At 52.3% G+C, this 22,728-nt stretch overlaps 48 non-coding genes across 48 annotated transcripts; 10 read left to right on the forward strand and 38 right to left on the reverse strand.

The window, feature by feature from the left end:
- Nucleotides 1-156: 156 nt before the first annotated feature.
- Nucleotides 157-229, reverse strand: Trnam-cau (transfer RNA methionine (anticodon CAU)). The gene has a single exon. It is a non-coding gene; the product is annotated as a tRNA-Met (tRNA).
- A 974-nt stretch (nucleotides 230-1,203) lies between these two features.
- Nucleotides 1,204-1,275, forward strand: Trnag-ucc (transfer RNA glycine (anticodon UCC)). Its single transcript has one exon. It is a non-coding gene; the product is annotated as a tRNA-Gly (tRNA).
- Nucleotides 1,276-1,540: 265 nt separating this feature from the next.
- Nucleotides 1,541-1,622, reverse strand: Trnas-aga (transfer RNA serine (anticodon AGA)). Its single transcript has one exon. It is a non-coding gene; the product is annotated as a tRNA-Ser (tRNA).
- Nucleotides 1,623-1,762: 140 nt separating this feature from the next.
- Nucleotides 1,763-1,835, reverse strand: Trnak-uuu (transfer RNA lysine (anticodon UUU)). The gene has a single exon. It is a non-coding gene; the product is annotated as a tRNA-Lys (tRNA).
- Nucleotides 1,836-2,131: 296 nt separating this feature from the next.
- On the reverse strand, nucleotides 2,132-2,203 carry Trnae-uuc (transfer RNA glutamic acid (anticodon UUC)). The gene has a single exon. It is a non-coding gene; the product is annotated as a tRNA-Glu (tRNA).
- A 287-nt stretch (nucleotides 2,204-2,490) lies between these two features.
- On the reverse strand, nucleotides 2,491-2,563 carry Trnam-cau (transfer RNA methionine (anticodon CAU)). The gene has a single exon. It is a non-coding gene; the product is annotated as a tRNA-Met (tRNA).
- Nucleotides 2,564-3,537: 974 nt separating this feature from the next.
- On the forward strand, nucleotides 3,538-3,609 carry Trnag-ucc (transfer RNA glycine (anticodon UCC)). Its single transcript has one exon. It is a non-coding gene; the product is annotated as a tRNA-Gly (tRNA).
- A 265-nt stretch (nucleotides 3,610-3,874) lies between these two features.
- On the reverse strand, nucleotides 3,875-3,956 carry Trnas-aga (transfer RNA serine (anticodon AGA)). Its single transcript has one exon. It is a non-coding gene; the product is annotated as a tRNA-Ser (tRNA).
- Nucleotides 3,957-4,096: 140 nt separating this feature from the next.
- Nucleotides 4,097-4,169, reverse strand: Trnak-uuu (transfer RNA lysine (anticodon UUU)). Its single transcript has one exon. It is a non-coding gene; the product is annotated as a tRNA-Lys (tRNA).
- A 296-nt stretch (nucleotides 4,170-4,465) lies between these two features.
- On the reverse strand, nucleotides 4,466-4,537 carry Trnae-uuc (transfer RNA glutamic acid (anticodon UUC)). Its single transcript has one exon. It is a non-coding gene; the product is annotated as a tRNA-Glu (tRNA).
- A 287-nt stretch (nucleotides 4,538-4,824) lies between these two features.
- On the reverse strand, nucleotides 4,825-4,897 carry Trnam-cau (transfer RNA methionine (anticodon CAU)). Its single transcript has one exon. It is a non-coding gene; the product is annotated as a tRNA-Met (tRNA).
- A 974-nt stretch (nucleotides 4,898-5,871) lies between these two features.
- On the forward strand, nucleotides 5,872-5,943 carry Trnag-ucc (transfer RNA glycine (anticodon UCC)). Its single transcript has one exon. It is a non-coding gene; the product is annotated as a tRNA-Gly (tRNA).
- Nucleotides 5,944-6,208: 265 nt separating this feature from the next.
- On the reverse strand, nucleotides 6,209-6,290 carry Trnas-aga (transfer RNA serine (anticodon AGA)). The gene has a single exon. It is a non-coding gene; the product is annotated as a tRNA-Ser (tRNA).
- Nucleotides 6,291-6,430: 140 nt separating this feature from the next.
- On the reverse strand, nucleotides 6,431-6,503 carry Trnak-uuu (transfer RNA lysine (anticodon UUU)). Its single transcript has one exon. It is a non-coding gene; the product is annotated as a tRNA-Lys (tRNA).
- A 296-nt stretch (nucleotides 6,504-6,799) lies between these two features.
- Nucleotides 6,800-6,871, reverse strand: Trnae-uuc (transfer RNA glutamic acid (anticodon UUC)). Its single transcript has one exon. It is a non-coding gene; the product is annotated as a tRNA-Glu (tRNA).
- Nucleotides 6,872-7,158: 287 nt separating this feature from the next.
- Trnam-cau (transfer RNA methionine (anticodon CAU)) lies at nucleotides 7,159-7,231 on the reverse strand. The gene has a single exon. It is a non-coding gene; the product is annotated as a tRNA-Met (tRNA).
- A 974-nt stretch (nucleotides 7,232-8,205) lies between these two features.
- On the forward strand, nucleotides 8,206-8,277 carry Trnag-ucc (transfer RNA glycine (anticodon UCC)). Its single transcript has one exon. It is a non-coding gene; the product is annotated as a tRNA-Gly (tRNA).
- A 265-nt stretch (nucleotides 8,278-8,542) lies between these two features.
- On the reverse strand, nucleotides 8,543-8,624 carry Trnas-aga (transfer RNA serine (anticodon AGA)). Its single transcript has one exon. It is a non-coding gene; the product is annotated as a tRNA-Ser (tRNA).
- A 140-nt stretch (nucleotides 8,625-8,764) lies between these two features.
- Nucleotides 8,765-8,837, reverse strand: Trnak-uuu (transfer RNA lysine (anticodon UUU)). Its single transcript has one exon. It is a non-coding gene; the product is annotated as a tRNA-Lys (tRNA).
- Nucleotides 8,838-9,133: 296 nt separating this feature from the next.
- Nucleotides 9,134-9,205, reverse strand: Trnae-uuc (transfer RNA glutamic acid (anticodon UUC)). Its single transcript has one exon. It is a non-coding gene; the product is annotated as a tRNA-Glu (tRNA).
- Nucleotides 9,206-9,492: 287 nt separating this feature from the next.
- Nucleotides 9,493-9,565, reverse strand: Trnam-cau (transfer RNA methionine (anticodon CAU)). The gene has a single exon. It is a non-coding gene; the product is annotated as a tRNA-Met (tRNA).
- Nucleotides 9,566-10,539: 974 nt separating this feature from the next.
- On the forward strand, nucleotides 10,540-10,611 carry Trnag-ucc (transfer RNA glycine (anticodon UCC)). Its single transcript has one exon. It is a non-coding gene; the product is annotated as a tRNA-Gly (tRNA).
- Nucleotides 10,612-10,876: 265 nt separating this feature from the next.
- Trnas-aga (transfer RNA serine (anticodon AGA)) lies at nucleotides 10,877-10,958 on the reverse strand. Its single transcript has one exon. It is a non-coding gene; the product is annotated as a tRNA-Ser (tRNA).
- A 140-nt stretch (nucleotides 10,959-11,098) lies between these two features.
- Nucleotides 11,099-11,171, reverse strand: Trnak-uuu (transfer RNA lysine (anticodon UUU)). Its single transcript has one exon. It is a non-coding gene; the product is annotated as a tRNA-Lys (tRNA).
- Nucleotides 11,172-11,467: 296 nt separating this feature from the next.
- On the reverse strand, nucleotides 11,468-11,539 carry Trnae-uuc (transfer RNA glutamic acid (anticodon UUC)). Its single transcript has one exon. It is a non-coding gene; the product is annotated as a tRNA-Glu (tRNA).
- Nucleotides 11,540-11,826: 287 nt separating this feature from the next.
- Trnam-cau (transfer RNA methionine (anticodon CAU)) lies at nucleotides 11,827-11,899 on the reverse strand. Its single transcript has one exon. It is a non-coding gene; the product is annotated as a tRNA-Met (tRNA).
- A 974-nt stretch (nucleotides 11,900-12,873) lies between these two features.
- Trnag-ucc (transfer RNA glycine (anticodon UCC)) lies at nucleotides 12,874-12,945 on the forward strand. Its single transcript has one exon. It is a non-coding gene; the product is annotated as a tRNA-Gly (tRNA).
- Nucleotides 12,946-13,210: 265 nt separating this feature from the next.
- On the reverse strand, nucleotides 13,211-13,292 carry Trnas-aga (transfer RNA serine (anticodon AGA)). The gene has a single exon. It is a non-coding gene; the product is annotated as a tRNA-Ser (tRNA).
- A 140-nt stretch (nucleotides 13,293-13,432) lies between these two features.
- Trnak-uuu (transfer RNA lysine (anticodon UUU)) lies at nucleotides 13,433-13,505 on the reverse strand. Its single transcript has one exon. It is a non-coding gene; the product is annotated as a tRNA-Lys (tRNA).
- A 296-nt stretch (nucleotides 13,506-13,801) lies between these two features.
- Trnae-uuc (transfer RNA glutamic acid (anticodon UUC)) lies at nucleotides 13,802-13,873 on the reverse strand. Its single transcript has one exon. It is a non-coding gene; the product is annotated as a tRNA-Glu (tRNA).
- Nucleotides 13,874-14,160: 287 nt separating this feature from the next.
- On the reverse strand, nucleotides 14,161-14,233 carry Trnam-cau (transfer RNA methionine (anticodon CAU)). The gene has a single exon. It is a non-coding gene; the product is annotated as a tRNA-Met (tRNA).
- Nucleotides 14,234-15,207: 974 nt separating this feature from the next.
- Trnag-ucc (transfer RNA glycine (anticodon UCC)) lies at nucleotides 15,208-15,279 on the forward strand. The gene has a single exon. It is a non-coding gene; the product is annotated as a tRNA-Gly (tRNA).
- A 265-nt stretch (nucleotides 15,280-15,544) lies between these two features.
- Nucleotides 15,545-15,626, reverse strand: Trnas-aga (transfer RNA serine (anticodon AGA)). The gene has a single exon. It is a non-coding gene; the product is annotated as a tRNA-Ser (tRNA).
- A 140-nt stretch (nucleotides 15,627-15,766) lies between these two features.
- Trnak-uuu (transfer RNA lysine (anticodon UUU)) lies at nucleotides 15,767-15,839 on the reverse strand. The gene has a single exon. It is a non-coding gene; the product is annotated as a tRNA-Lys (tRNA).
- A 296-nt stretch (nucleotides 15,840-16,135) lies between these two features.
- Nucleotides 16,136-16,207, reverse strand: Trnae-uuc (transfer RNA glutamic acid (anticodon UUC)). Its single transcript has one exon. It is a non-coding gene; the product is annotated as a tRNA-Glu (tRNA).
- Nucleotides 16,208-16,494: 287 nt separating this feature from the next.
- Trnam-cau (transfer RNA methionine (anticodon CAU)) lies at nucleotides 16,495-16,567 on the reverse strand. Its single transcript has one exon. It is a non-coding gene; the product is annotated as a tRNA-Met (tRNA).
- Nucleotides 16,568-17,541: 974 nt separating this feature from the next.
- Trnag-ucc (transfer RNA glycine (anticodon UCC)) lies at nucleotides 17,542-17,613 on the forward strand. Its single transcript has one exon. It is a non-coding gene; the product is annotated as a tRNA-Gly (tRNA).
- A 265-nt stretch (nucleotides 17,614-17,878) lies between these two features.
- Trnas-aga (transfer RNA serine (anticodon AGA)) lies at nucleotides 17,879-17,960 on the reverse strand. Its single transcript has one exon. It is a non-coding gene; the product is annotated as a tRNA-Ser (tRNA).
- Nucleotides 17,961-18,100: 140 nt separating this feature from the next.
- Trnak-uuu (transfer RNA lysine (anticodon UUU)) lies at nucleotides 18,101-18,173 on the reverse strand. The gene has a single exon. It is a non-coding gene; the product is annotated as a tRNA-Lys (tRNA).
- A 296-nt stretch (nucleotides 18,174-18,469) lies between these two features.
- Nucleotides 18,470-18,541, reverse strand: Trnae-uuc (transfer RNA glutamic acid (anticodon UUC)). The gene has a single exon. It is a non-coding gene; the product is annotated as a tRNA-Glu (tRNA).
- A 287-nt stretch (nucleotides 18,542-18,828) lies between these two features.
- Trnam-cau (transfer RNA methionine (anticodon CAU)) lies at nucleotides 18,829-18,901 on the reverse strand. Its single transcript has one exon. It is a non-coding gene; the product is annotated as a tRNA-Met (tRNA).
- A 974-nt stretch (nucleotides 18,902-19,875) lies between these two features.
- On the forward strand, nucleotides 19,876-19,947 carry Trnag-ucc (transfer RNA glycine (anticodon UCC)). The gene has a single exon. It is a non-coding gene; the product is annotated as a tRNA-Gly (tRNA).
- A 265-nt stretch (nucleotides 19,948-20,212) lies between these two features.
- Nucleotides 20,213-20,294, reverse strand: Trnas-aga (transfer RNA serine (anticodon AGA)). Its single transcript has one exon. It is a non-coding gene; the product is annotated as a tRNA-Ser (tRNA).
- Nucleotides 20,295-20,434: 140 nt separating this feature from the next.
- Trnak-uuu (transfer RNA lysine (anticodon UUU)) lies at nucleotides 20,435-20,507 on the reverse strand. The gene has a single exon. It is a non-coding gene; the product is annotated as a tRNA-Lys (tRNA).
- A 296-nt stretch (nucleotides 20,508-20,803) lies between these two features.
- On the reverse strand, nucleotides 20,804-20,875 carry Trnae-uuc (transfer RNA glutamic acid (anticodon UUC)). The gene has a single exon. It is a non-coding gene; the product is annotated as a tRNA-Glu (tRNA).
- Nucleotides 20,876-21,162: 287 nt separating this feature from the next.
- Nucleotides 21,163-21,235, reverse strand: Trnam-cau (transfer RNA methionine (anticodon CAU)). Its single transcript has one exon. It is a non-coding gene; the product is annotated as a tRNA-Met (tRNA).
- Nucleotides 21,236-22,209: 974 nt separating this feature from the next.
- Trnag-ucc (transfer RNA glycine (anticodon UCC)) lies at nucleotides 22,210-22,281 on the forward strand. The gene has a single exon. It is a non-coding gene; the product is annotated as a tRNA-Gly (tRNA).
- Nucleotides 22,282-22,546: 265 nt separating this feature from the next.
- On the reverse strand, nucleotides 22,547-22,628 carry Trnas-aga (transfer RNA serine (anticodon AGA)). The gene has a single exon. It is a non-coding gene; the product is annotated as a tRNA-Ser (tRNA).
- Nucleotides 22,629-22,728: the final 100 nt, after the last annotated feature.

Below are 22,728 nucleotides of genomic sequence, written 5' to 3' on the forward strand. Positions count from 1 at the left end.
CAGGTTAAGAGAAAGATCAAAGTTGTACGTTGTCATAATTGGAAATAAACATTTTGACGCTGAGCGTAGACTCCTTGTGGATAACGAATGACAATTAAGTTCGTTCCCTAGCAACAGCAACATCGTTAATTCAGCCGTGATGTACAGCAAATTAAATGCCCCGGGTGAGGATCGAACTCACGACCTTAAGATTATGAGACTTACGCGCTACCTACTGCGCTACCGAGGCACGTTGCGAGCAACGTTCCAGGAAACTTGGTAAGTCTCGCATATTAGAGATAGACAGTTTGCGCTCTCTGAAGAATCTGTTGTGTTGCTACACGTGCTTTCCCGACTTGCTAGATTAAACTGCTGCCGCAGCTTTTTCAACGGAACGCAGCACTGCCTGAGGTTACAGTCCATCGCCCTTGCGGCGCCTGAACACAGCGGCCTGTTGGGCCAGGCCGACGTTACAGCTCAGAAATAGCACGCGACCGTCCAAGTACGGTCTCTTGCGTGCTGCGTGTTTGGTTCTTCTCACAGCGAATCCTGCTATACATTCCTGAGGCTGACGGAGCTCAAGCGAGGAATCGGTGCGGCAGCATTATAGCGATAACAGCAGAACGATGCATCGGCCGGGAATCGAACCCGGGCCGCCCGCGTGCTAAGCGAGCATTCTACCACTTTTTTTTTCTTCTCATTTCGTTCGTTGCATTTGTTGGGGGCGGACGTCCGATGACGCCCGTTCAAGTTCATCGTTGACTCAGTCTTTTATTACAGAGGGCAGATAACTGTCAGACCGAACACGCTGAGTTATCGTGCCGGCAAACCTTAAGATTATGAGACTTACGCGCTGCTTACTGCACTACTGAGGCACATGCCACTGAACCACCGATGCTCGACAAGCTGCCCGTGCTTCCCGAGCAGTTTTCTGCAGGGAAAGTGGGATTGCCACCCAGCGACGTCGGATGAAACCGAAAAAAGTGCTACACACGCGGAGTCCTCCACTACACTGCCTTAAGACGACCACTCATCACTATCGTGTGAGTAACCTTGCGGCTGCGGCGACTAGTCTCGCCCAAAGACGCAGCGTGCGTGGAGGCGCTACCCGAATGCGTGTGGATGCACCCTCCTAGCTCGTAAAGCGCCTACAGCTACTATCACCGTGGGCCGCTGCTGGCGGGCGGGAAGCCGACACAGCGCGGCGTCGGGAGGAGCGGCTGTGCGGTGGTGGTGTAATGGTGAGCATAGTTGCCTTCCAAGCAGTTGATCCGGGTTCGATTCCCGGCCACCGCAAGTAACGCTAGTTTTTTCGTATATAGTATGTGAGCCGCGTGCTGTTAAATTAACGTTTTTGTCGTCGTTACTCCACGCAGACCATCCTGTAGTATGTCCCGACTTGTCCCGACTTTGCTCGGCTGACGCGAAAGCTGACGCTTGGAATTCGCCCTTATCAAAAGGACAGGCACTATAAACGGCTGTGAGAGGCGAGGTACCAAAACGACAGGCAAACTGCGAAATTTTCTGCTCCTTCTTCTTAAACAAAAAAAGAAAAAACGGACGCAGTCGGTAGGACTCGAACCTACGCTGCCAGAGGGAATCTGATTTCTAGTCAGACGCCTTAACCACTCGGCCACGACTGCTCGTAACTGAAGAGTCCCTCGAATCGTGAAAAATCAAACCCGTCTGCGCAGAATTTTGACAGGAAACGAACTCCGTGCACTGATTACGGCAGGGCTACCATCGCTACGAGACGAGCCATTACGGAAACGTTAAAAATCTTCGCCCGGACAGGGACTCGAACCCTGGACCCTTAGGTTAAAAGCCTAATGCTCTACCGACTGAGCTATCCGGGCTCACGCTTCTTGCGGATGGAGCGGCTGCAAGCAACGTGAATAACTGGAACGCGTGTGTAGGCGTACTACGGTAATATCTGGCTTCTGGCGCAACTGGCGACTTCACCGACTTCCCACTGACGCTGGTAGCAGCCCAACAGCTGACCAGCGCCTCCTCTCCCTTTACCCCGGTGCTGACAGTAATTGCATCATGTGCCTGTTTTCCCCGATTACATTCGGTTGAAGCTCCGCAAGGAGGGCGAAAAACGAACGTTGGAAGGCCAAAACATGGAGCGTTGGGTGCGTAAAAACTTCCGTTCCGGTACCGGGAATCGAACCCGGGCCTCCTGGGTGAAAGCCAGCTATCCTAGCCACTAGACCACACCGGATTTGCGCTATGACGTGAGGTTCACTCCGTTTCCTCTCGTATTTCGTGCTGAACCTGGACTCACTGCTGTTCTCTGTTTGCCAGCATATTTGCGCACAGCTCGAAATTGACTATTCGTTATTTTACTCATAACAGGTTAAGAGAAAGATCAAAGTTGTACGTTGTCATAATTGGAAATAAACATTTTGACGCTGAGCGTAGACTCCTTGTGGATAACGAATGACAATTAAGTTCGTTCCCTAGCAACAGCAACATCGTTAATTCAGCCGTGATGTACAGCAAATTAAATGCCCCGGGTGAGGATCGAACTCACGACCTTAAGATTATGAGACTTACGCGCTACCTACTGCGCTACCGAGGCACGTTCCGAGCAACGTTCCAGGAAACTTGGTAAGTCTCGCATATTAGAGATAGACAGTTTGCGCTCTCTGAAGAATCTGTTGTGTTGCTACACGTGCTTTCCCGACTTGCTAGATTAAACTGCTGCCGCAGCTTTTTCAACGGAACGCAGCACTGCCTGAGGTTACAGTCCATCGCCCTTGCGGCGCCTGAACACAGCGGCCTGTTGGGCCAGGCCGACGTTACAGCTCAGAAATAGCACGCGACCGTCCAAGTACGGTCTCTTGCGTGCTGCGTGTTTGGTTCTTCTCACAGCGAATCCTGCTATACATTCCTGAGGCTGACGGAGCTCAAGCGAGGAATCGGTGCGGCAGCATTATAGCGATAACAGCAGAACGATGCATCGGCCGGGAATCGAACCCGGGCCGCCCGCGTGCTAAGCGAGCATTCTACCACTTTTTTTTTCTTCTCATTTCGTTCGTTGCATTTGTTGGGGGCGGACGTCCGATGACGCCCGTTCAAGTTCATCGTTGACTCAGTCTTTTATTACAGAGGGCAGATAACTGTCAGACCGAACACGCTGAGTTATCGTGCCGGCAAACCTTAAGATTATGAGACTTACGCGCTGCTTACTGCACTACTGAGGCACATGCCACTGAACCACCGATGCTCGACAAGCTGCCCGTGCTTCCCGAGCAGTTTTCTGCAGGGAAAGTGGGATTGCCACCCAGCGACGTCGGATGAAACCGAAAAAAGTGCTACACACGCGGAGTCCTCCACTACACTGCCTTAAGACGACCACTCATCACTATCGTGTGAGTAACCTTGCGGCTGCGGCGACTAGTCTCGCCCAAAGACGCAGCGTGCGTGGAGGCGCTACCCGAATGCGTGTGGATGCACCCTCCTAGCTCGTAAAGCGCCTACAGCTACTATCACCGTGGGCCGCTGCTGGCGGGCGGGAAGCCGACACAGCGCGGCGTCGCGAGGAGCGGCTGTGCGGTGGTGGTGTAATGGTGAGCATAGTTGCCTTCCAAGCAGTTGATCCGGGTTCGATTCCCGGCCACCGCAAGTAACGCTAGTTTTTTCGTATATAGTATGTGAGCCGCGTGCTGTTAAATTAACGTTTTTGTCGTCGTTACTCCACGCAGACCATCCTGTAGTATGTCCCGACTTGTCCCGACTTTGCTCGGCTGACGCGAAAGCTGACGCTTGGAATTCGCCCTTATCAAAAGGACAGGCACTATAAACGGCTGTGAGAGGCGAGGTACCAAAACGACAGGCAAACTGCGAAATTTTCTGCTCCTTCTTCTTAAACAAAAAAAGAAAAAACGGACGCAGTCGGTAGGACTCGAACCTACGCTCCCAGAGGGAATCTGATTTCTAGTCAGACGCCTTAACCACTCGGCCACGACTGCTCGTAACTGAAGAGTCCCTCGAATCGTGAAAAATCAAACCCGTCTGCGCAGAATTTTGACAGGAAACGAACTCCGTGCACTGATTACGGCAGGGCTACCATCGCTACGAGACGAGCCATTACGGAAACGTTAAAAATCTTCGCCCGGACAGGGACTCGAACCCTGGACCCTTAGGTTAAAAGCCTAATGCTCTACCGACTGAGCTATCCGGGCTCACGCTTCTTGCGGATGGAGCGGCTGCAAGCAACGTGAATAACTGGAACGCGTGTGTAGGCGTACTACGGTAATATCTGGCTTCTGGCGCAACTGGCGACTTCACCGACTTCCCACTGACGCTGGTAGCAGCCCAACAGCTGACCAGCGCCTCCTCTCCCTTTACCCCGGTGCTGACAGTAATTGCATCATGTGCCTGTTTTCCCCGATTACATTCGGTTGAAGCTCCGCAAGGAGGGCGAAAAACGAACGTTGGAAGGCCAAAACATGGAGCGTTGGGTGCGTAAAAACTTCCGTTCCGGTACCGGGAATCGAACCCGGGCCTCCTGGGTGAAAGCCAGGTATCCTAGCCACTAGACCACACCGGATTTGCGCTATGACGTGAGGTTCACTCCGTTTCCTCTCGTATTTCGTGCTGAACCTGGACTCACTGCTGTTCTCTGTTTGCCAGCATATTTGCGCACAGCTCGAAATTGACTATTCGTTATTTTACTCATAACAGGTTAAGAGAAAGATCAAAGTTGTACGTTGTCATAATTGGAAATAAACATTTTGACGCTGAGCGTAGACTCCTTGTGGATAACGAATGACAATTAAGTTCGTTCCCTAGCAACAGCAACATCGTTAATTCAGCCGTGATGTACAGCAAATTAAATGCCCCGGGTGAGGATCGAACTCACGACCTTAAGATTATGAGACTTACGCGCTACCTACTGCGCTACCGAGGCACGTTGCGAGCAACGTTCCAGGAAACTTGGTAAGTCTCGCATATTAGAGATAGACAGTTTGCGCTCTCTGAAGAATCTGTTGTGTTGCTACACGTGCTTTCCCGACTTGCTAGATTAAACTGCTGCCGCAGCTTTTTCAACGGAACGCAGCACTGCCTGAGGTTACAGTCCATCGCCCTTGCGGCGCCTGAACACAGCGGCCTGTTGGGCCAGGCCGACGTTACAGCTCAGAAATAGCACGCGACCGTCCAAGTACGGTCTCTTGCGTGCTGCGTGTTTGGTTCTTCTCACAGCGAATCCTGCTATACATTCCTGAGGCTGACGGAGCTCAAGCGAGGAATCGGTGCGGCAGCATTATAGCGATAACAGCAGAACGATGCATCGGCCGGGAATCGAACCCGGGCCGCCCGCGTGCTAAGCGAGCATTCTACCACTTTTTTTTTCTTCTCATTTCGTTCGTTGCATTTGTTGGGGGCGGACGTCCGATGACGCCCGTTCAAGTTCATCGTTGACTCAGTCTTTTATTACAGAGGGCAGATAACTGTCAGACCGAACACGCTGAGTTATCGTGCCGGCAAACCTTAAGATTATGAGACTTACGCGCTGCTTACTGCACTACTGAGGCACATGCCACTGAACCACCGATGCTCGACAAGCTGCCCGTGCTTCCCGAGCAGTTTTCTGCAGGGAAAGTGGGATTGCCACCCAGCGACGTCGGATGAAACCGAAAAAAGTGCTACACACGCGGAGTCCTCCACTACACTGCCTTAAGACGACCACTCATCACTATCGTGTGAGTAACCTTGCGGCTGCGGCGACTAGTCTCGCCCAAAGACGCAGCGTGCGTGGAGGCGCTACCCGAATGCGTGTGGATGCACCCTCCTAGCTCGTAAAGCGCCTACAGCTACTATCACCGTGGGCCGCTGCTGGCGGGCGGGAAGCCGACACAGCGCGGCGTCGGGAGGAGCGGCTGTGCGGTGGTGGTGTAATGGTGAGCATAGTTGCCTTCCAAGCAGTTGATCCGGGTTCGATTCCCGGCCACCGCAAGTAACGCTAGTTTTTTCGTATATAGTATGTGAGCCGCGTGCTGTTAAATTAACGTTTTTGTCGTCGTTACTCCACGCAGACCATCCTGTAGTATGTCCCGACTTGTCCCGACTTTGCTCGGCTGACGCGAAAGCTGACGCTTGGAATTCGCCCTTATCAAAAGGACAGGCACTATAAACGGCTGTGAGAGGCGAGGTACCAAAACGACAGGCAAACTGCGAAATTTTCTGCTCCTTCTTCTTAAACAAAAAAAGAAAAAACGGACGCAGTCGGTAGGACTCGAACCTACGCTGCCAGAGGGAATCTGATTTCTAGTCAGACGCCTTAACCACTCGGCCACGACTGCTCGTAACTGAAGAGTCCCTCGAATCGTGAAAAATCAAACCCGTCTGCGCAGAATTTTGACAGGAAACGAACTCCGTGCACTGATTACGGCAGGGCTACCATCGCTACGAGACGAGCCATTACGGAAACGTTAAAAATCTTCGCCCGGACAGGGACTCGAACCCTGGACCCTTAGGTTAAAAGCCTAATGCTCTACCGACTGAGCTATCCGGGCTCACGCTTCTTGCGGATGGAGCGGCTGCAAGCAACGTGAATAACTGGAACGCGTGTGTAGGCGTACTACGGTAATATCTGGCTTCTGGCGCAACTGGCGACTTCACCGACTTCCCACTGACGCTGGTAGCAGCCCAACAGCTGACCAGCGCCTCCTCTCCCTTTACCCCGGTGCTGACAGTAATTGCATCATGTGCCTGTTTTCCCCGATTACATTCGGTTGAAGCTCCGCAAGGAGGGCGAAAAACGAACGTTGGAAGGCCAAAACATGGAGCGTTGGGTGCGTAAAAACTTCCGTTCCGGTACCGGGAATCGAACCCGGGCCTCCTGGGTGAAAGCCAGCTATCCTAGCCACTAGACCACACCGGATTTGCGCTATGACGTGAGGTTCACTCCGTTTCCTCTCGTATTTCGTGCTGAACCTGGACTCACTGCTGTTCTCTGTTTGCCAGCATATTTGCGCACAGCTCGAAATTGACTATTCGTTATTTTACTCATAACAGGTTAAGAGAAAGATCAAAGTTGTACGTTGTCATAATTGGAAATAAACATTTTGACGCTGAGCGTAGACTCCTTGTGGATAACGAATGACAATTAAGTTCGTTCCCTAGCAACAGCAACATCGTTAATTCAGCCGTGATGTACAGCAAATTAAATGCCCCGGGTGAGGATCGAACTCACGACCTTAAGATTATGAGACTTACGCGCTACCTACTGCGCTACCGAGGCACGTTCCGAGCAACGTTCCAGGAAACTTGGTAAGTCTCGCATATTAGAGATAGACAGTTTGCGCTCTCTGAAGAATCTGTTGTGTTGCTACACGTGCTTTCCCGACTTGCTAGATTAAACTGCTGCCGCAGCTTTTTCAACGGAACGCAGCACTGCCTGAGGTTACAGTCCATCGCCCTTGCGGCGCCTGAACACAGCGGCCTGTTGGGCCAGGCCGACGTTACAGCTCAGAAATAGCACGCGACCGTCCAAGTACGGTCTCTTGCGTGCTGCGTGTTTGGTTCTTCTCACAGCGAATCCTGCTATACATTCCTGAGGCTGACGGAGCTCAAGCGAGGAATCGGTGCGGCAGCATTATAGCGATAACAGCAGAACGATGCATCGGCCGGGAATCGAACCCGGGCCGCCCGCGTGCTAAGCGAGCATTCTACCACTTTTTTTTTCTTCTCATTTCGTTCGTTGCATTTGTTGGGGGCGGACGTCCGATGACGCCCGTTCAAGTTCATCGTTGACTCAGTCTTTTATTACAGAGGGCAGATAACTGTCAGACCGAACACGCTGAGTTATCGTGCCGGCAAACCTTAAGATTATGAGACTTACGCGCTGCTTACTGCACTACTGAGGCACATGCCACTGAACCACCGATGCTCGACAAGCTGCCCGTGCTTCCCGAGCAGTTTTCTGCAGGGAAAGTGGGATTGCCACCCAGCGACGTCGGATGAAACCGAAAAAAGTGCTACACACGCGGAGTCCTCCACTACACTGCCTTAAGACGACCACTCATCACTATCGTGTGAGTAACCTTGCGGCTGCGGCGACTAGTCTCGCCCAAAGACGCAGCGTGCGTGGAGGCGCTACCCGAATGCGTGTGGATGCACCCTCCTAGCTCGTAAAGCGCCTACAGCTACTATCACCGTGGGCCGCTGCTGGCGGGCGGGAAGCCGACACAGCGCGGCGTCGCGAGGAGCGGCTGTGCGGTGGTGGTGTAATGGTGAGCATAGTTGCCTTCCAAGCAGTTGATCCGGGTTCGATTCCCGGCCACCGCAAGTAACGCTAGTTTTTTCGTATATAGTATGTGAGCCGCGTGCTGTTAAATTAACGTTTTTGTCGTCGTTACTCCACGCAGACCATCCTGTAGTATGTCCCGACTTGTCCCGACTTTGCTCGGCTGACGCGAAAGCTGACGCTTGGAATTCGCCCTTATCAAAAGGACAGGCACTATAAACGGCTGTGAGAGGCGAGGTACCAAAACGACAGGCAAACTGCGAAATTTTCTGCTCCTTCTTCTTAAACAAAAAAAGAAAAAACGGACGCAGTCGGTAGGACTCGAACCTACGCTCCCAGAGGGAATCTGATTTCTAGTCAGACGCCTTAACCACTCGGCCACGACTGCTCGTAACTGAAGAGTCCCTCGAATCGTGAAAAATCAAACCCGTCTGCGCAGAATTTTGACAGGAAACGAACTCCGTGCACTGATTACGGCAGGGCTACCATCGCTACGAGACGAGCCATTACGGAAACGTTAAAAATCTTCGCCCGGACAGGGACTCGAACCCTGGACCCTTAGGTTAAAAGCCTAATGCTCTACCGACTGAGCTATCCGGGCTCACGCTTCTTGCGGATGGAGCGGCTGCAAGCAACGTGAATAACTGGAACGCGTGTGTAGGCGTACTACGGTAATATCTGGCTTCTGGCGCAACTGGCGACTTCACCGACTTCCCACTGACGCTGGTAGCAGCCCAACAGCTGACCAGCGCCTCCTCTCCCTTTACCCCGGTGCTGACAGTAATTGCATCATGTGCCTGTTTTCCCCGATTACATTCGGTTGAAGCTCCGCAAGGAGGGCGAAAAACGAACGTTGGAAGGCCAAAACATGGAGCGTTGGGTGCGTAAAAACTTCCGTTCCGGTACCGGGAATCGAACCCGGGCCTCCTGGGTGAAAGCCAGGTATCCTAGCCACTAGACCACACCGGATTTGCGCTATGACGTGAGGTTCACTCCGTTTCCTCTCGTATTTCGTGCTGAACCTGGACTCACTGCTGTTCTCTGTTTGCCAGCATATTTGCGCACAGCTCGAAATTGACTATTCGTTATTTTACTCATAACAGGTTAAGAGAAAGATCAAAGTTGTACGTTGTCATAATTGGAAATAAACATTTTGACGCTGAGCGTAGACTCCTTGTGGATAACGAATGACAATTAAGTTCGTTCCCTAGCAACAGCAACATCGTTAATTCAGCCGTGATGTACAGCAAATTAAATGCCCCGGGTGAGGATCGAACTCACGACCTTAAGATTATGAGACTTACGCGCTACCTACTGCGCTACCGAGGCACGTTGCGAGCAACGTTCCAGGAAACTTGGTAAGTCTCGCATATTAGAGATAGACAGTTTGCGCTCTCTGAAGAATCTGTTGTGTTGCTACACGTGCTTTCCCGACTTGCTAGATTAAACTGCTGCCGCAGCTTTTTCAACGGAACGCAGCACTGCCTGAGGTTACAGTCCATCGCCCTTGCGGCGCCTGAACACAGCGGCCTGTTGGGCCAGGCCGACGTTACAGCTCAGAAATAGCACGCGACCGTCCAAGTACGGTCTCTTGCGTGCTGCGTGTTTGGTTCTTCTCACAGCGAATCCTGCTATACATTCCTGAGGCTGACGGAGCTCAAGCGAGGAATCGGTGCGGCAGCATTATAGCGATAACAGCAGAACGATGCATCGGCCGGGAATCGAACCCGGGCCGCCCGCGTGCTAAGCGAGCATTCTACCACTTTTTTTTTCTTCTCATTTCGTTCGTTGCATTTGTTGGGGGCGGACGTCCGATGACGCCCGTTCAAGTTCATCGTTGACTCAGTCTTTTATTACAGAGGGCAGATAACTGTCAGACCGAACACGCTGAGTTATCGTGCCGGCAAACCTTAAGATTATGAGACTTACGCGCTGCTTACTGCACTACTGAGGCACATGCCACTGAACCACCGATGCTCGACAAGCTGCCCGTGCTTCCCGAGCAGTTTTCTGCAGGGAAAGTGGGATTGCCACCCAGCGACGTCGGATGAAACCGAAAAAAGTGCTACACACGCGGAGTCCTCCACTACACTGCCTTAAGACGACCACTCATCACTATCGTGTGAGTAACCTTGCGGCTGCGGCGACTAGTCTCGCCCAAAGACGCAGCGTGCGTGGAGGCGCTACCCGAATGCGTGTGGATGCACCCTCCTAGCTCGTAAAGCGCCTACAGCTACTATCACCGTGGGCCGCTGCTGGCGGGCGGGAAGCCGACACAGCGCGGCGTCGCGAGGAGCGGCTGTGCGGTGGTGGTGTAATGGTGAGCATAGTTGCCTTCCAAGCAGTTGATCCGGGTTCGATTCCCGGCCACCGCAAGTAACGCTAGTTTTTTCGTATATAGTATGTGAGCCGCGTGCTGTTAAATTAACGTTTTTGTCGTCGTTACTCCACGCAGACCATCCTGTAGTATGTCCCGACTTGTCCCGACTTTGCTCGGCTGACGCGAAAGCTGACGCTTGGAATTCGCCCTTATCAAAAGGACAGGCACTATAAACGGCTGTGAGAGGCGAGGTACCAAAACGACAGGCAAACTGCGAAATTTTCTGCTCCTTCTTCTTAAACAAAAAAAGAAAAAACGGACGCAGTCGGTAGGACTCGAACCTACGCTGCCAGAGGGAATCTGATTTCTAGTCAGACGCCTTAACCACTCGGCCACGACTGCTCGTAACTGAAGAGTCCCTCGAATCGTGAAAAATCAAACCCGTCTGCGCAGAATTTTGACAGGAAACGAACTCCGTGCACTGATTACGGCAGGGCTACCATCGCTACGAGACGAGCCATTACGGAAACGTTAAAAATCTTCGCCCGGACAGGGACTCGAACCCTGGACCCTTAGGTTAAAAGCCTAATGCTCTACCGACTGAGCTATCCGGGCTCACGCTTCTTGCGGATGGAGCGGCTGCAAGCAACGTGAATAACTGGAACGCGTGTGTAGGCGTACTACGGTAATATCTGGCTTCTGGCGCAACTGGCGACTTCACCGACTTCCCACTGACGCTGGTAGCAGCCCAACAGCTGACCAGCGCCTCCTCTCCCTTTACCCCGGTGCTGACAGTAATTGCATCATGTGCCTGTTTTCCCCGATTACATTCGGTTGAAGCTCCGCAAGGAGGGCGAAAAACGAACGTTGGAAGGCCAAAACATGGAGCGTTGGGTGCGTAAAAACTTCCGTTCCGGTACCGGGAATCGAACCCGGGCCTCCTGGGTGAAAGCCAGCTATCCTAGCCACTAGACCACACCGGATTTGCGCTATGACGTGAGGTTCACTCCGTTTCCTCTCGTATTTCGTGCTGAACCTGGACTCACTGCTGTTCTCTGTTTGCCAGCATATTTGCGCACAGCTCGAAATTGACTATTCGTTATTTTACTCATAACAGGTTAAGAGAAAGATCAAAGTTGTACGTTGTCATAATTGGAAATAAACATTTTGACGCTGAGCGTAGACTCCTTGTGGATAACGAATGACAATTAAGTTCGTTCCCTAGCAACAGCAACATCGTTAATTCAGCCGTGATGTACAGCAAATTAAATGCCCCGGGTGAGGATCGAACTCACGACCTTAAGATTATGAGACTTACGCGCTACCTACTGCGCTACCGAGGCACGTTGCGAGCAACGTTCCAGGAAACTTGGTAAGTCTCGCATATTAGAGATAGACAGTTTGCGCTCTCTGAAGAATCTGTTGTGTTGCTACACGTGCTTTCCCGACTTGCTAGATTAAACTGCTGCCGCAGCTTTTTCAACGGAACGCAGCACTGCCTGAGGTTACAGTCCATCGCCCTTGCGGCGCCTGAACACAGCGGCCTGTTGGGCCAGGCCGACGTTACAGCTCAGAAATAGCACGCGACCGTCCAAGTACGGTCTCTTGCGTGCTGCGTGTTTGGTTCTTCTCACAGCGAATCCTGCTATACATTCCTGAGGCTGACGGAGCTCAAGCGAGGAATCGGTGCGGCAGCATTATAGCGATAACAGCAGAACGATGCATCGGCCGGGAATCGAACCCGGGCCGCCCGCGTGCTAAGCGAGCATTCTACCACTTTTTTTTTCTTCTCATTTCGTTCGTTGCATTTGTTGGGGGCGGACGTCCGATGACGCCCGTTCAAGTTCATCGTTGACTCAGTCTTTTATTACAGAGGGCAGATAACTGTCAGACCGAACACGCTGAGTTATCGTGCCGGCAAACCTTAAGATTATGAGACTTACGCGCTGCTTACTGCACTACTGAGGCACATGCCACTGAACCACCGATGCTCGACAAGCTGCCCGTGCTTCCCGAGCAGTTTTCTGCAGGGAAAGTGGGATTGCCACCCAGCGACGTCGGATGAAACCGAAAAAAGTGCTACACACGCGGAGTCCTCCACTACACTGCCTTAAGACGACCACTCATCACTATCGTGTGAGTAACCTTGCGGCTGCGGCGACTAGTCTCGCCCAAAGACGCAGCGTGCGTGGAGGCGCTACCCGAATGCGTGTGGATGCACCCTCCTAGCTCGTAAAGCGCCTACAGCTACTATCACCGTGGGCCGCTGCTGGCGGGCGGGAAGCCGACACAGCGCGGCGTCGCGAGGAGCGGCTGTGCGGTGGTGGTGTAATGGTGAGCATAGTTGCCTTCCAAGCAGTTGATCCGGGTTCGATTCCCGGCCACCGCAAGTAACGCTAGTTTTTTCGTATATAGTATGTGAGCCGCGTGCTGTTAAATTAACGTTTTTGTCGTCGTTACTCCACGCAGACCATCCTGTAGTATGTCCCGACTTGTCCCGACTTTGCTCGGCTGACGCGAAAGCTGACGCTTGGAATTCGCCCTTATCAAAAGGACAGGCACTATAAACGGCTGTGAGAGGCGAGGTACCAAAACGACAGGCAAACTGCGAAATTTTCTGCTCCTTCTTCTTAAACAAAAAAAGAAAAAACGGACGCAGTCGGTAGGACTCGAACCTACGCTCCCAGAGGGAATCTGATTTCTAGTCAGACGCCTTAACCACTCGGCCACGACTGCTCGTAACTGAAGAGTCCCTCGAATCGTGAAAAATCAAACCCGTCTGCGCAGAATTTTGACAGGAAACGAACTCCGTGCACTGATTACGGCAGGGCTACCATCGCTACGAGACGAGCCATTACGGAAACGTTAAAAATCTTCGCCCGGACAGGGACTCGAACCCTGGACCCTTAGGTTAAAAGCCTAATGCTCTACCGACTGAGCTATCCGGGCTCACGCTTCTTGCGGATGGAGCGGCTGCAAGCAACGTGAATAACTGGAACGCGTGTGTAGGCGTACTACGGTAATATCTGGCTTCTGGCGCAACTGGCGACTTCACCGACTTCCCACTGACGCTGGTAGCAGCCCAACAGCTGACCAGCGCCTCCTCTCCCTTTACCCCGGTGCTGACAGTAATTGCATCATGTGCCTGTTTTCCCCGATTACATTCGGTTGAAGCTCCGCAAGGAGGGCGAAAAACGAACGTTGGAAGGCCAAAACATGGAGCGTTGGGTGCGTAAAAACTTCCGTTCCGGTACCGGGAATCGAACCCGGGCCTCCTGGGTGAAAGCCAGCTATCCTAGCCACTAGACCACACCGGATTTGCGCTATGACGTGAGGTTCACTCCGTTTCCTCTCGTATTTCGTGCTGAACCTGGACTCACTGCTGTTCTCTGTTTGCCAGCATATTTGCGCACAGCTCGAAATTGACTATTCGTTATTTTACTCATAACAGGTTAAGAGAAAGATCAAAGTTGTACGTTGTCATAATTGGAAATAAACATTTTGACGCTGAGCGTAGACTCCTTGTGGATAACGAATGACAATTAAGTTCGTTCCCTAGCAACAGCAACATCGTTAATTCAGCCGTGATGTACAGCAAATTAAATGCCCCGGGTGAGGATCGAACTCACGACCTTAAGATTATGAGACTTACGCGCTACCTACTGCGCTACCGAGGCACGTTGCGAGCAACGTTCCAGGAAACTTGGTAAGTCTCGCATATTAGAGATAGACAGTTTGCGCTCTCTGAAGAATCTGTTGTGTTGCTACACGTGCTTTCCCGACTTGCTAGATTAAACTGCTGCCGCAGCTTTTTCAACGGAACGCAGCACTGCCTGAGGTTACAGTCCATCGCCCTTGCGGCGCCTGAACACAGCGGCCTGTTGGGCCAGGCCGACGTTACAGCTCAGAAATAGCACGCGACCGTCCAAGTACGGTCTCTTGCGTGCTGCGTGTTTGGTTCTTCTCACAGCGAATCCTGCTATACATTCCTGAGGCTGACGGAGCTCAAGCGAGGAATCGGTGCGGCAGCATTATAGCGATAACAGCAGAACGATGCATCGGCCGGGAATCGAACCCGGGCCGCCCGCGTGCTAAGCGAGCATTCTACCACTTTTTTTTTCTTCTCATTTCGTTCGTTGCATTTGTTGGGGGCGGACGTCCGATGACGCCCGTTCAAGTTCATCGTTGACTCAGTCTTTTATTACAGAGGGCAGATAACTGTCAGACCGAACACGCTGAGTTATCGTGCCGGCAAACCTTAAGATTATGAGACTTACGCGCTGCTTACTGCACTACTGAGGCACATGCCACTGAACCACCGATGCTCGACAAGCTGCCCGTGCTTCCCGAGCAGTTTTCTGCAGGGAAAGTGGGATTGCCACCCAGCGACGTCGGATGAAACCGAAAAAAGTGCTACACACGCGGAGTCCTCCACTACACTGCCTTAAGACGACCACTCATCACTATCGTGTGAGTAACCTTGCGGCTGCGGCGACTAGTCTCGCCCAAAGACGCAGCGTGCGTGGAGGCGCTACCCGAATGCGTGTGGATGCACCCTCCTAGCTCGTAAAGCGCCTACAGCTACTATCACCGTGGGCCGCTGCTGGCGGGCGGGAAGCCGACACAGCGCGGCGTCGCGAGGAGCGGCTGTGCGGTGGTGGTGTAATGGTGAGCATAGTTGCCTTCCAAGCAGTTGATCCGGGTTCGATTCCCGGCCACCGCAAGTAACGCTAGTTTTTTCGTATATAGTATGTGAGCCGCGTGCTGTTAAATTAACGTTTTTGTCGTCGTTACTCCACGCAGACCATCCTGTAGTATGTCCCGACTTGTCCCGACTTTGCTCGGCTGACGCGAAAGCTGACGCTTGGAATTCGCCCTTATCAAAAGGACAGGCACTATAAACGGCTGTGAGAGGCGAGGTACCAAAACGACAGGCAAACTGCGAAATTTTCTGCTCCTTCTTCTTAAACAAAAAAAGAAAAAACGGACGCAGTCGGTAGGACTCGAACCTACGCTCCCAGAGGGAATCTGATTTCTAGTCAGACGCCTTAACCACTCGGCCACGACTGCTCGTAACTGAAGAGTCCCTCGAAACGTGAAAAATCAAACCCGTCTGCGCAGAATTTTGACAGGAAACGAACTCCGTGCACTGATTACGGCAGGGCTACCATCGCTACGAGACGAGCCATTACGGAAACGTTAAAAATCTTCGCCCGGACAGGGACTCGAACCCTGGACCCTTAGGTTAAAAGCCTAATGCTCTACCGACTGAGCTATCCGGGCTCACGCTTCTTGCGGATGGAGCGGCTGCAAGCAACGTGAATAACTGGAACGCGTGTGTAGGCGTACTACGGTAATATCTGGCTTCTGGCGCAACTGGCGACTTCACCGACTTCCCACTGACGCTGGTAGCAGCCCAACAGCTGACCAGCGCCTCCTCTCCCTTTACCCCGGTGCTGACAGTAATTGCATCATGTGCCTGTTTTCCCCGATTACATTCGGTTGAAGCTCCGCAAGGAGGGCGAAAAACGAACGTTGGAAGGCCAAAACATGGAGCGTTGGGTGCGTAAAAACTTCCGTTCCGGTACCGGGAATCGAACCCGGGCCTCCTGGGTGAAAGCCAGCTATCCTAGCCACTAGACCACACCGGATTTGCGCTATGACGTGAGGTTCACTCCGTTTCCTCTCGTATTTCGTGCTGAACCTGGACTCACTGCTGTTCTCTGTTTGCCAGCATATTTGCGCACAGCTCGAAATTGACTATTCGTTATTTTACTCATAACAGGTTAAGAGAAAGATCAAAGTTGTACGTTGTCATAATTGGAAATAAACATTTTGACGCTGAGCGTAGACTCCTTGTGGATAACGAATGACAATTAAGTTCGTTCCCTAGCAACAGCAACATCGTTAATTCAGCCGTGATGTACAGCAAATTAAATGCCCCGGGTGAGGATCGAACTCACGACCTTAAGATTATGAGACTTACGCGCTACCTACTGCGCTACCGAGGCACGTTGCGAGCAACGTTCCAGGAAACTTGGTAAGTCTCGCATATTAGAGATAGACAGTTTGCGCTCTCTGAAGAATCTGTTGTGTTGCTACACGTGCTTTCCCGACTTGCTAGATTAAACTGCTGCCGCAGCTTTTTCAACGGAACGCAGCACTGCCTGAGGTTACAGTCCATCGCCCTTGCGGCGCCTGAACACAGCGGCCTGTTGGGCCAGGCCGACGTTACAGCTCAGAAATAGCACGCGACCGTCCAAGTACGGTCTCTTGCGTGCTGCGTGTTTGGTTCTTCTCACAGCGAATCCTGCTATACATTCCTGAGGCTGACGGAGCTCAAGCGAGGAATCGGTGCGGCAGCATTATAGCGATAACAGCAGAACGATGCATCGGCCGGGAATCGAACCCGGGCCGCCCGCGTGCTAAGCGAGCATTCTACCACTTTTTTTTTCTTCTCATTTCGTTCGTTGCATTTGTTGGGGGCGGACGTCCGATGACGCCCGTTCAAGTTCATCGTTGACTCAGTCTTTTATTACAGAGGGCAGATAACTGTCAGACCGAACACGCTGAGTTATCGTGCCGGCAAACCTTAAGATTATGAGACTTACGCGCTGCTTACTGCACTACTGAGGCACATGCCACTGAACCACCGATGCTCGACAAGCTGCCCGTGCTTCCCGAGCAGTTTTCTGCAGGGAAAGTGGGATTGCCACCCAGCGACGTCGGATGAAACCGAAAAAAGTGCTACACACGCGGAGTCCTCCACTACACTGCCTTAAGACGACCACTCATCACTATCGTGTGAGTAACCTTGCGGCTGCGGCGACTAGTCTCGCCCAAAGACGCAGCGTGCGTGGAGGCGCTACCCGAATGCGTGTGGATGCACCCTCCTAGCTCGTAAAGCGCCTACAGCTACTATCACCGTGGGCCGCTGCTGGCGGGCGGGAAGCCGACACAGCGCGGCGTCGCGAGGAGCGGCTGTGCGGTGGTGGTGTAATGGTGAGCATAGTTGCCTTCCAAGCAGTTGATCCGGGTTCGATTCCCGGCCACCGCAAGTAACGCTAGTTTTTTCGTATATAGTATGTGAGCCGCGTGCTGTTAAATTAACGTTTTTGTCGTCGTTACTCCACGCAGACCATCCTGTAGTATGTCCCGACTTGTCCCGACTTTGCTCGGCTGACGCGAAAGCTGACGCTTGGAATTCGCCCTTATCAAAAGGACAGGCACTATAAACGGCTGTGAGAGGCGAGGTACCAAAACGACAGGCAAACTGCGAAATTTTCTGCTCCTTCTTCTTAAACAAAAAAAGAAAAAACGGACGCAGTCGGTAGGACTCGAACCTACGCTGCCAGAGGGAATCTGATTTCTAGTCAGACGCCTTAACCACTCGGCCACGACTGCTCGTAACTGAAGAGTCCCTCGAATCGTGAAAAATCAAACCCGTCTGCGCAGAATTTTGACAGGAAACGAACTCCGTGCACTGATTACGGCAGGGCTACCATCGCTACGAGACGAGCCATTACGGAAACGTTAAAAATCTTCGCCCGGACAGGGACTCGAACCCTGGACCCTTAGGTTAAAAGCCTAATGCTCTACCGACTGAGCTATCCGGGCTCACGCTTCTTGCGGATGGAGCGGCTGCAAGCAACGTGAATAACTGGAACGCGTGTGTAGGCGTACTACGGTAATATCTGGCTTCTGGCGCAACTGGCGACTTCACCGACTTCCCACTGACGCTGGTAGCAGCCCAACAGCTGACCAGCGCCTCCTCTCCCTTTACCCCGGTGCTGACAGTAATTGCATCATGTGCCTGTTTTCCCCGATTACATTCGGTTGAAGCTCCGCAAGGAGGGCGAAAAACGAACGTTGGAAGGCCAAAACATGGAGCGTTGGGTGCGTAAAAACTTCCGTTCCGGTACCGGGAATCGAACCCGGGCCTCCTGGGTGAAAGCCAGCTATCCTAGCCACTAGACCACACCGGATTTGCGCTATGACGTGAGGTTCACTCCGTTTCCTCTCGTATTTCGTGCTGAACCTGGACTCACTGCTGTTCTCTGTTTGCCAGCATATTTGCGCACAGCTCGAAATTGACTATTCGTTATTTTACTCATAACAGGTTAAGAGAAAGATCAAAGTTGTACGTTGTCATAATTGGAAATAAACATTTTGACGCTGAGCGTAGACTCCTTGTGGATAACGAATGACAATTAAGTTCGTTCCCTAGCAACAGCAACATCGTTAATTCAGCCGTGATGTACAGCAAATTAAATGCCCCGGGTGAGGATCGAACTCACGACCTTAAGATTATGAGACTTACGCGCTACCTACTGCGCTACCGAGGCACGTTGCGAGCAACGTTCCAGGAAACTTGGTAAGTCTCGCATATTAGAGATAGACAGTTTGCGCTCTCTGAAGAATCTGTTGTGTTGCTACACGTGCTTTCCCGACTTGCTAGATTAAACTGCTGCCGCAGCTTTTTCAACGGAACGCAGCACTGCCTGAGGTTACAGTCCATCGCCCTTGCGGCGCCTGAACACAGCGGCCTGTTGGGCCAGGCCGACGTTACAGCTCAGAAATAGCACGCGACCGTCCAAGTACGGTCTCTTGCGTGCTGCGTGTTTGGTTCTTCTCACAGCGAATCCTGCTATACATTCCTGAGGCTGACGGAGCTCAAGCGAGGAATCGGTGCGGCAGCATTATAGCGATAACAGCAGAACGATGCATCGGCCGGGAATCGAACCCGGGCCGCCCGCGTGCTAAGCGAGCATTCTACCACTTTTTTTTTCTTCTCATTTCGTTCGTTGCATTTGTTGGGGGCGGACGTCCGATGACGCCCGTTCAAGTTCATCGTTGACTCAGTCTTTTATTACAGAGGGCAGATAACTGTCAGACCGAACACGCTGAGTTATCGTGCCGGCAAACCTTAAGATTATGAGACTTACGCGCTGCTTACTGCACTACTGAGGCACATGCCACTGAACCACCGATGCTCGACAAGCTGCCCGTGCTTCCCGAGCAGTTTTCTGCAGGGAAAGTGGGATTGCCACCCAGCGACGTCGGATGAAACCGAAAAAAGTGCTACACACGCGGAGTCCTCCACTACACTGCCTTAAGACGACCACTCATCACTATCGTGTGAGTAACCTTGCGGCTGCGGCGACTAGTCTCGCCCAAAGACGCAGCGTGCGTGGAGGCGCTACCCGAATGCGTGTGGATGCACCCTCCTAGCTCGTAAAGCGCCTACAGCTACTATCACCGTGGGCCGCTGCTGGCGGGCGGGAAGCCGACACAGCGCGGCGTCGCGAGGAGCGGCTGTGCGGTGGTGGTGTAATGGTGAGCATAGTTGCCTTCCAAGCAGTTGATCCGGGTTCGATTCCCGGCCACCGCAAGTAACGCTAGTTTTTTCGTATATAGTATGTGAGCCGCGTGCTGTTAAATTAACGTTTTTGTCGTCGTTACTCCACGCAGACCATCCTGTAGTATGTCCCGACTTGTCCCGACTTTGCTCGGCTGACGCGAAAGCTGACGCTTGGAATTCGCCCTTATCAAAAGGACAGGCACTATAAACGGCTGTGAGAGGCGAGGTACCAAAACGACAGGCAAACTGCGAAATTTTCTGCTCCTTCTTCTTAAACAAAAAAAGAAAAAACGGACGCAGTCGGTAGGACTCGAACCTACGCTCCCAGAGGGAATCTGATTTCTAGTCAGACGCCTTAACCACTCGGCCACGACTGCTCGTAACTGAAGAGTCCCTCGAATCGTGAAAAATCAAACCCGTCTGCGCAGAATTTTGACAGGAAACGAACTCCGTGCACTGATTACGGCAGGGCTACCATCGCTACGAGACGAGCCATTACGGAAACGTTAAAAATCTTCGCCCGGACAGGGACTCGAACCCTGGACCCTTAGGTTAAAAGCCTAATGCTCTACCGACTGAGCTATCCGGGCTCACGCTTCTTGCGGATGGAGCGGCTGCAAGCAACGTGAATAACTGGAACGCGTGTGTAGGCGTACTACGGTAATATCTGGCTTCTGGCGCAACTGGCGACTTCACCGACTTCCCACTGACGCTGGTAGCAGCCCAACAGCTGACCAGCGCCTCCTCTCCCTTTACCCCGGTGCTGACAGTAATTGCATCATGTGCCTGTTTTCCCCGATTACATTCGGTTGAAGCTCCGCAAGGAGGGCGAAAAACGAACGTTGGAAGGCCAAAACATGGAGCGTTGGGTGCGTAAAAACTTCCGTTCCGGTACCGGGAATCGAACCCGGGCCTCCTGGGTGAAAGCCAGCTATCCTAGCCACTAGACCACACCGGATTTGCGCTATGACGTGAGGTTCACTCCGTTTCCTCTCGTATTTCGTGCTGAACCTGGACTCACTGCTGTTCTCTGTTTGCCAGCATATTTGCGCACAGCTCGAAATTGACTATTCGTTATTTTACTCATAACAGGTTAAGAGAAAGATCAAAGTTGTACGTTGTCATAATTGGAAATAAACATTTTGACGCTGAGCGTAGACTCCTTGTGGATAACGAATGACAATTAAGTTCGTTCCCTAGCAACAGCAACATCGTTAATTCAGCCGTGATGTACAGCAAATTAAATGCCCCGGGTGAGGATCGAACTCACGACCTTAAGATTATGAGACTTACGCGCTACCTACTGCGCTACCGAGGCACGTTGCGAGCAACGTTCCAGGAAACTTGGTAAGTCTCGCATATTAGAGATAGACAGTTTGCGCTCTCTGAAGAATCTGTTGTGTTGCTACACGTGCTTTCCCGACTTGCTAGATTAAACTGCTGCCGCAGCTTTTTCAACGGAACGCAGCACTGCCTGAGGTTACAGTCCATCGCCCTTGCGGCGCCTGAACACAGCGGCCTGTTGGGCCAGGCCGACGTTACAGCTCAGAAATAGCACGCGACCGTCCAAGTACGGTCTCTTGCGTGCTGCGTGTTTGGTTCTTCTCACAGCGAATCCTGCTATACATTCCTGAGGCTGACGGAGCTCAAGCGAGGAATCGGTGCGGCAGCATTATAGCGATAACAGCAGAACGATGCATCGGCCGGGAATCGAACCCGGGCCGCCCGCGTGCTAAGCGAGCATTCTACCACTTTTTTTTTCTTCTCATTTCGTTCGTTGCATTTGTTGGGGGCGGACGTCCGATGACGCCCGTTCAAGTTCATCGTTGACTCAGTCTTTTATTACAGAGGGCAGATAACTGTCAGACCGAACACGCTGAGTTATCGTGCCGGCAAACCTTAAGATTATGAGACTTACGCGCTGCTTACTGCACTACTGAGGCACATGCCACTGAACCACCGATGCTCGACAAGCTGCCCGTGCTTCCCGAGCAGTTTTCTGCAGGGAAAGTGGGATTGCCACCCAGCGACGTCGGATGAAACCGAAAAAAGTGCTACACACGCGGAGTCCTCCACTACACTGCCTTAAGACGACCACTCATCACTATCGTGTGAGTAACCTTGCGGCTGCGGCGACTAGTCTCGCCCAAAGACGCAGCGTGCGTGGAGGCGCTACCCGAATGCGTGTGGATGCACCCTCCTAGCTCGTAAAGCGCCTACAGCTACTATCACCGTGGGCCGCTGCTGGCGGGCGGGAAGCCGACACAGCGCGGCGTCGCGAGGAGCGGCTGTGCGGTGGTGGTGTAATGGTGAGCATAGTTGCCTTCCAAGCAGTTGATCCGGGTTCGATTCCCGGCCACCGCAAGTAACGCTAGTTTTTTCGTATATAGTATGTGAGCCGCGTGCTGTTAAATTAACGTTTTTGTCGTCGTTACTCCACGCAGACCATCCTGTAGTATGTCCCGACTTGTCCCGACTTTGCTCGGCTGACGCGAAAGCTGACGCTTGGAATTCGCCCTTATCAAAAGGACAGGCACTATAAACGGCTGTGAGAGGCGAGGTACCAAAACGACAGGCAAACTGCGAAATTTTCTGCTCCTTCTTCTTAAACAAAAAAAGAAAAAACGGACGCAGTCGGTAGGACTCGAACCTACGCTCCCAGAGGGAATCTGATTTCTAGTCAGACGCCTTAACCACTCGGCCACGACTGCTCGTAACTGAAGAGTCCCTCGAAACGTGAAAAATCAAACCCGTCTGCGCAGAATTTTGACAGGAAACGAACTCCGTGCACTGATTACGGCAGGGCTACCA

The sequence above is a fragment of the Schistocerca nitens genome, unplaced genomic scaffold (assembly GCF_023898315.1).
Source record: "Schistocerca nitens isolate TAMUIC-IGC-003100 unplaced genomic scaffold, iqSchNite1.1 HiC_scaffold_377, whole genome shotgun sequence".
Taxonomy (NCBI): domain Eukaryota; kingdom Metazoa; phylum Arthropoda; class Insecta; order Orthoptera; family Acrididae; genus Schistocerca; species Schistocerca nitens.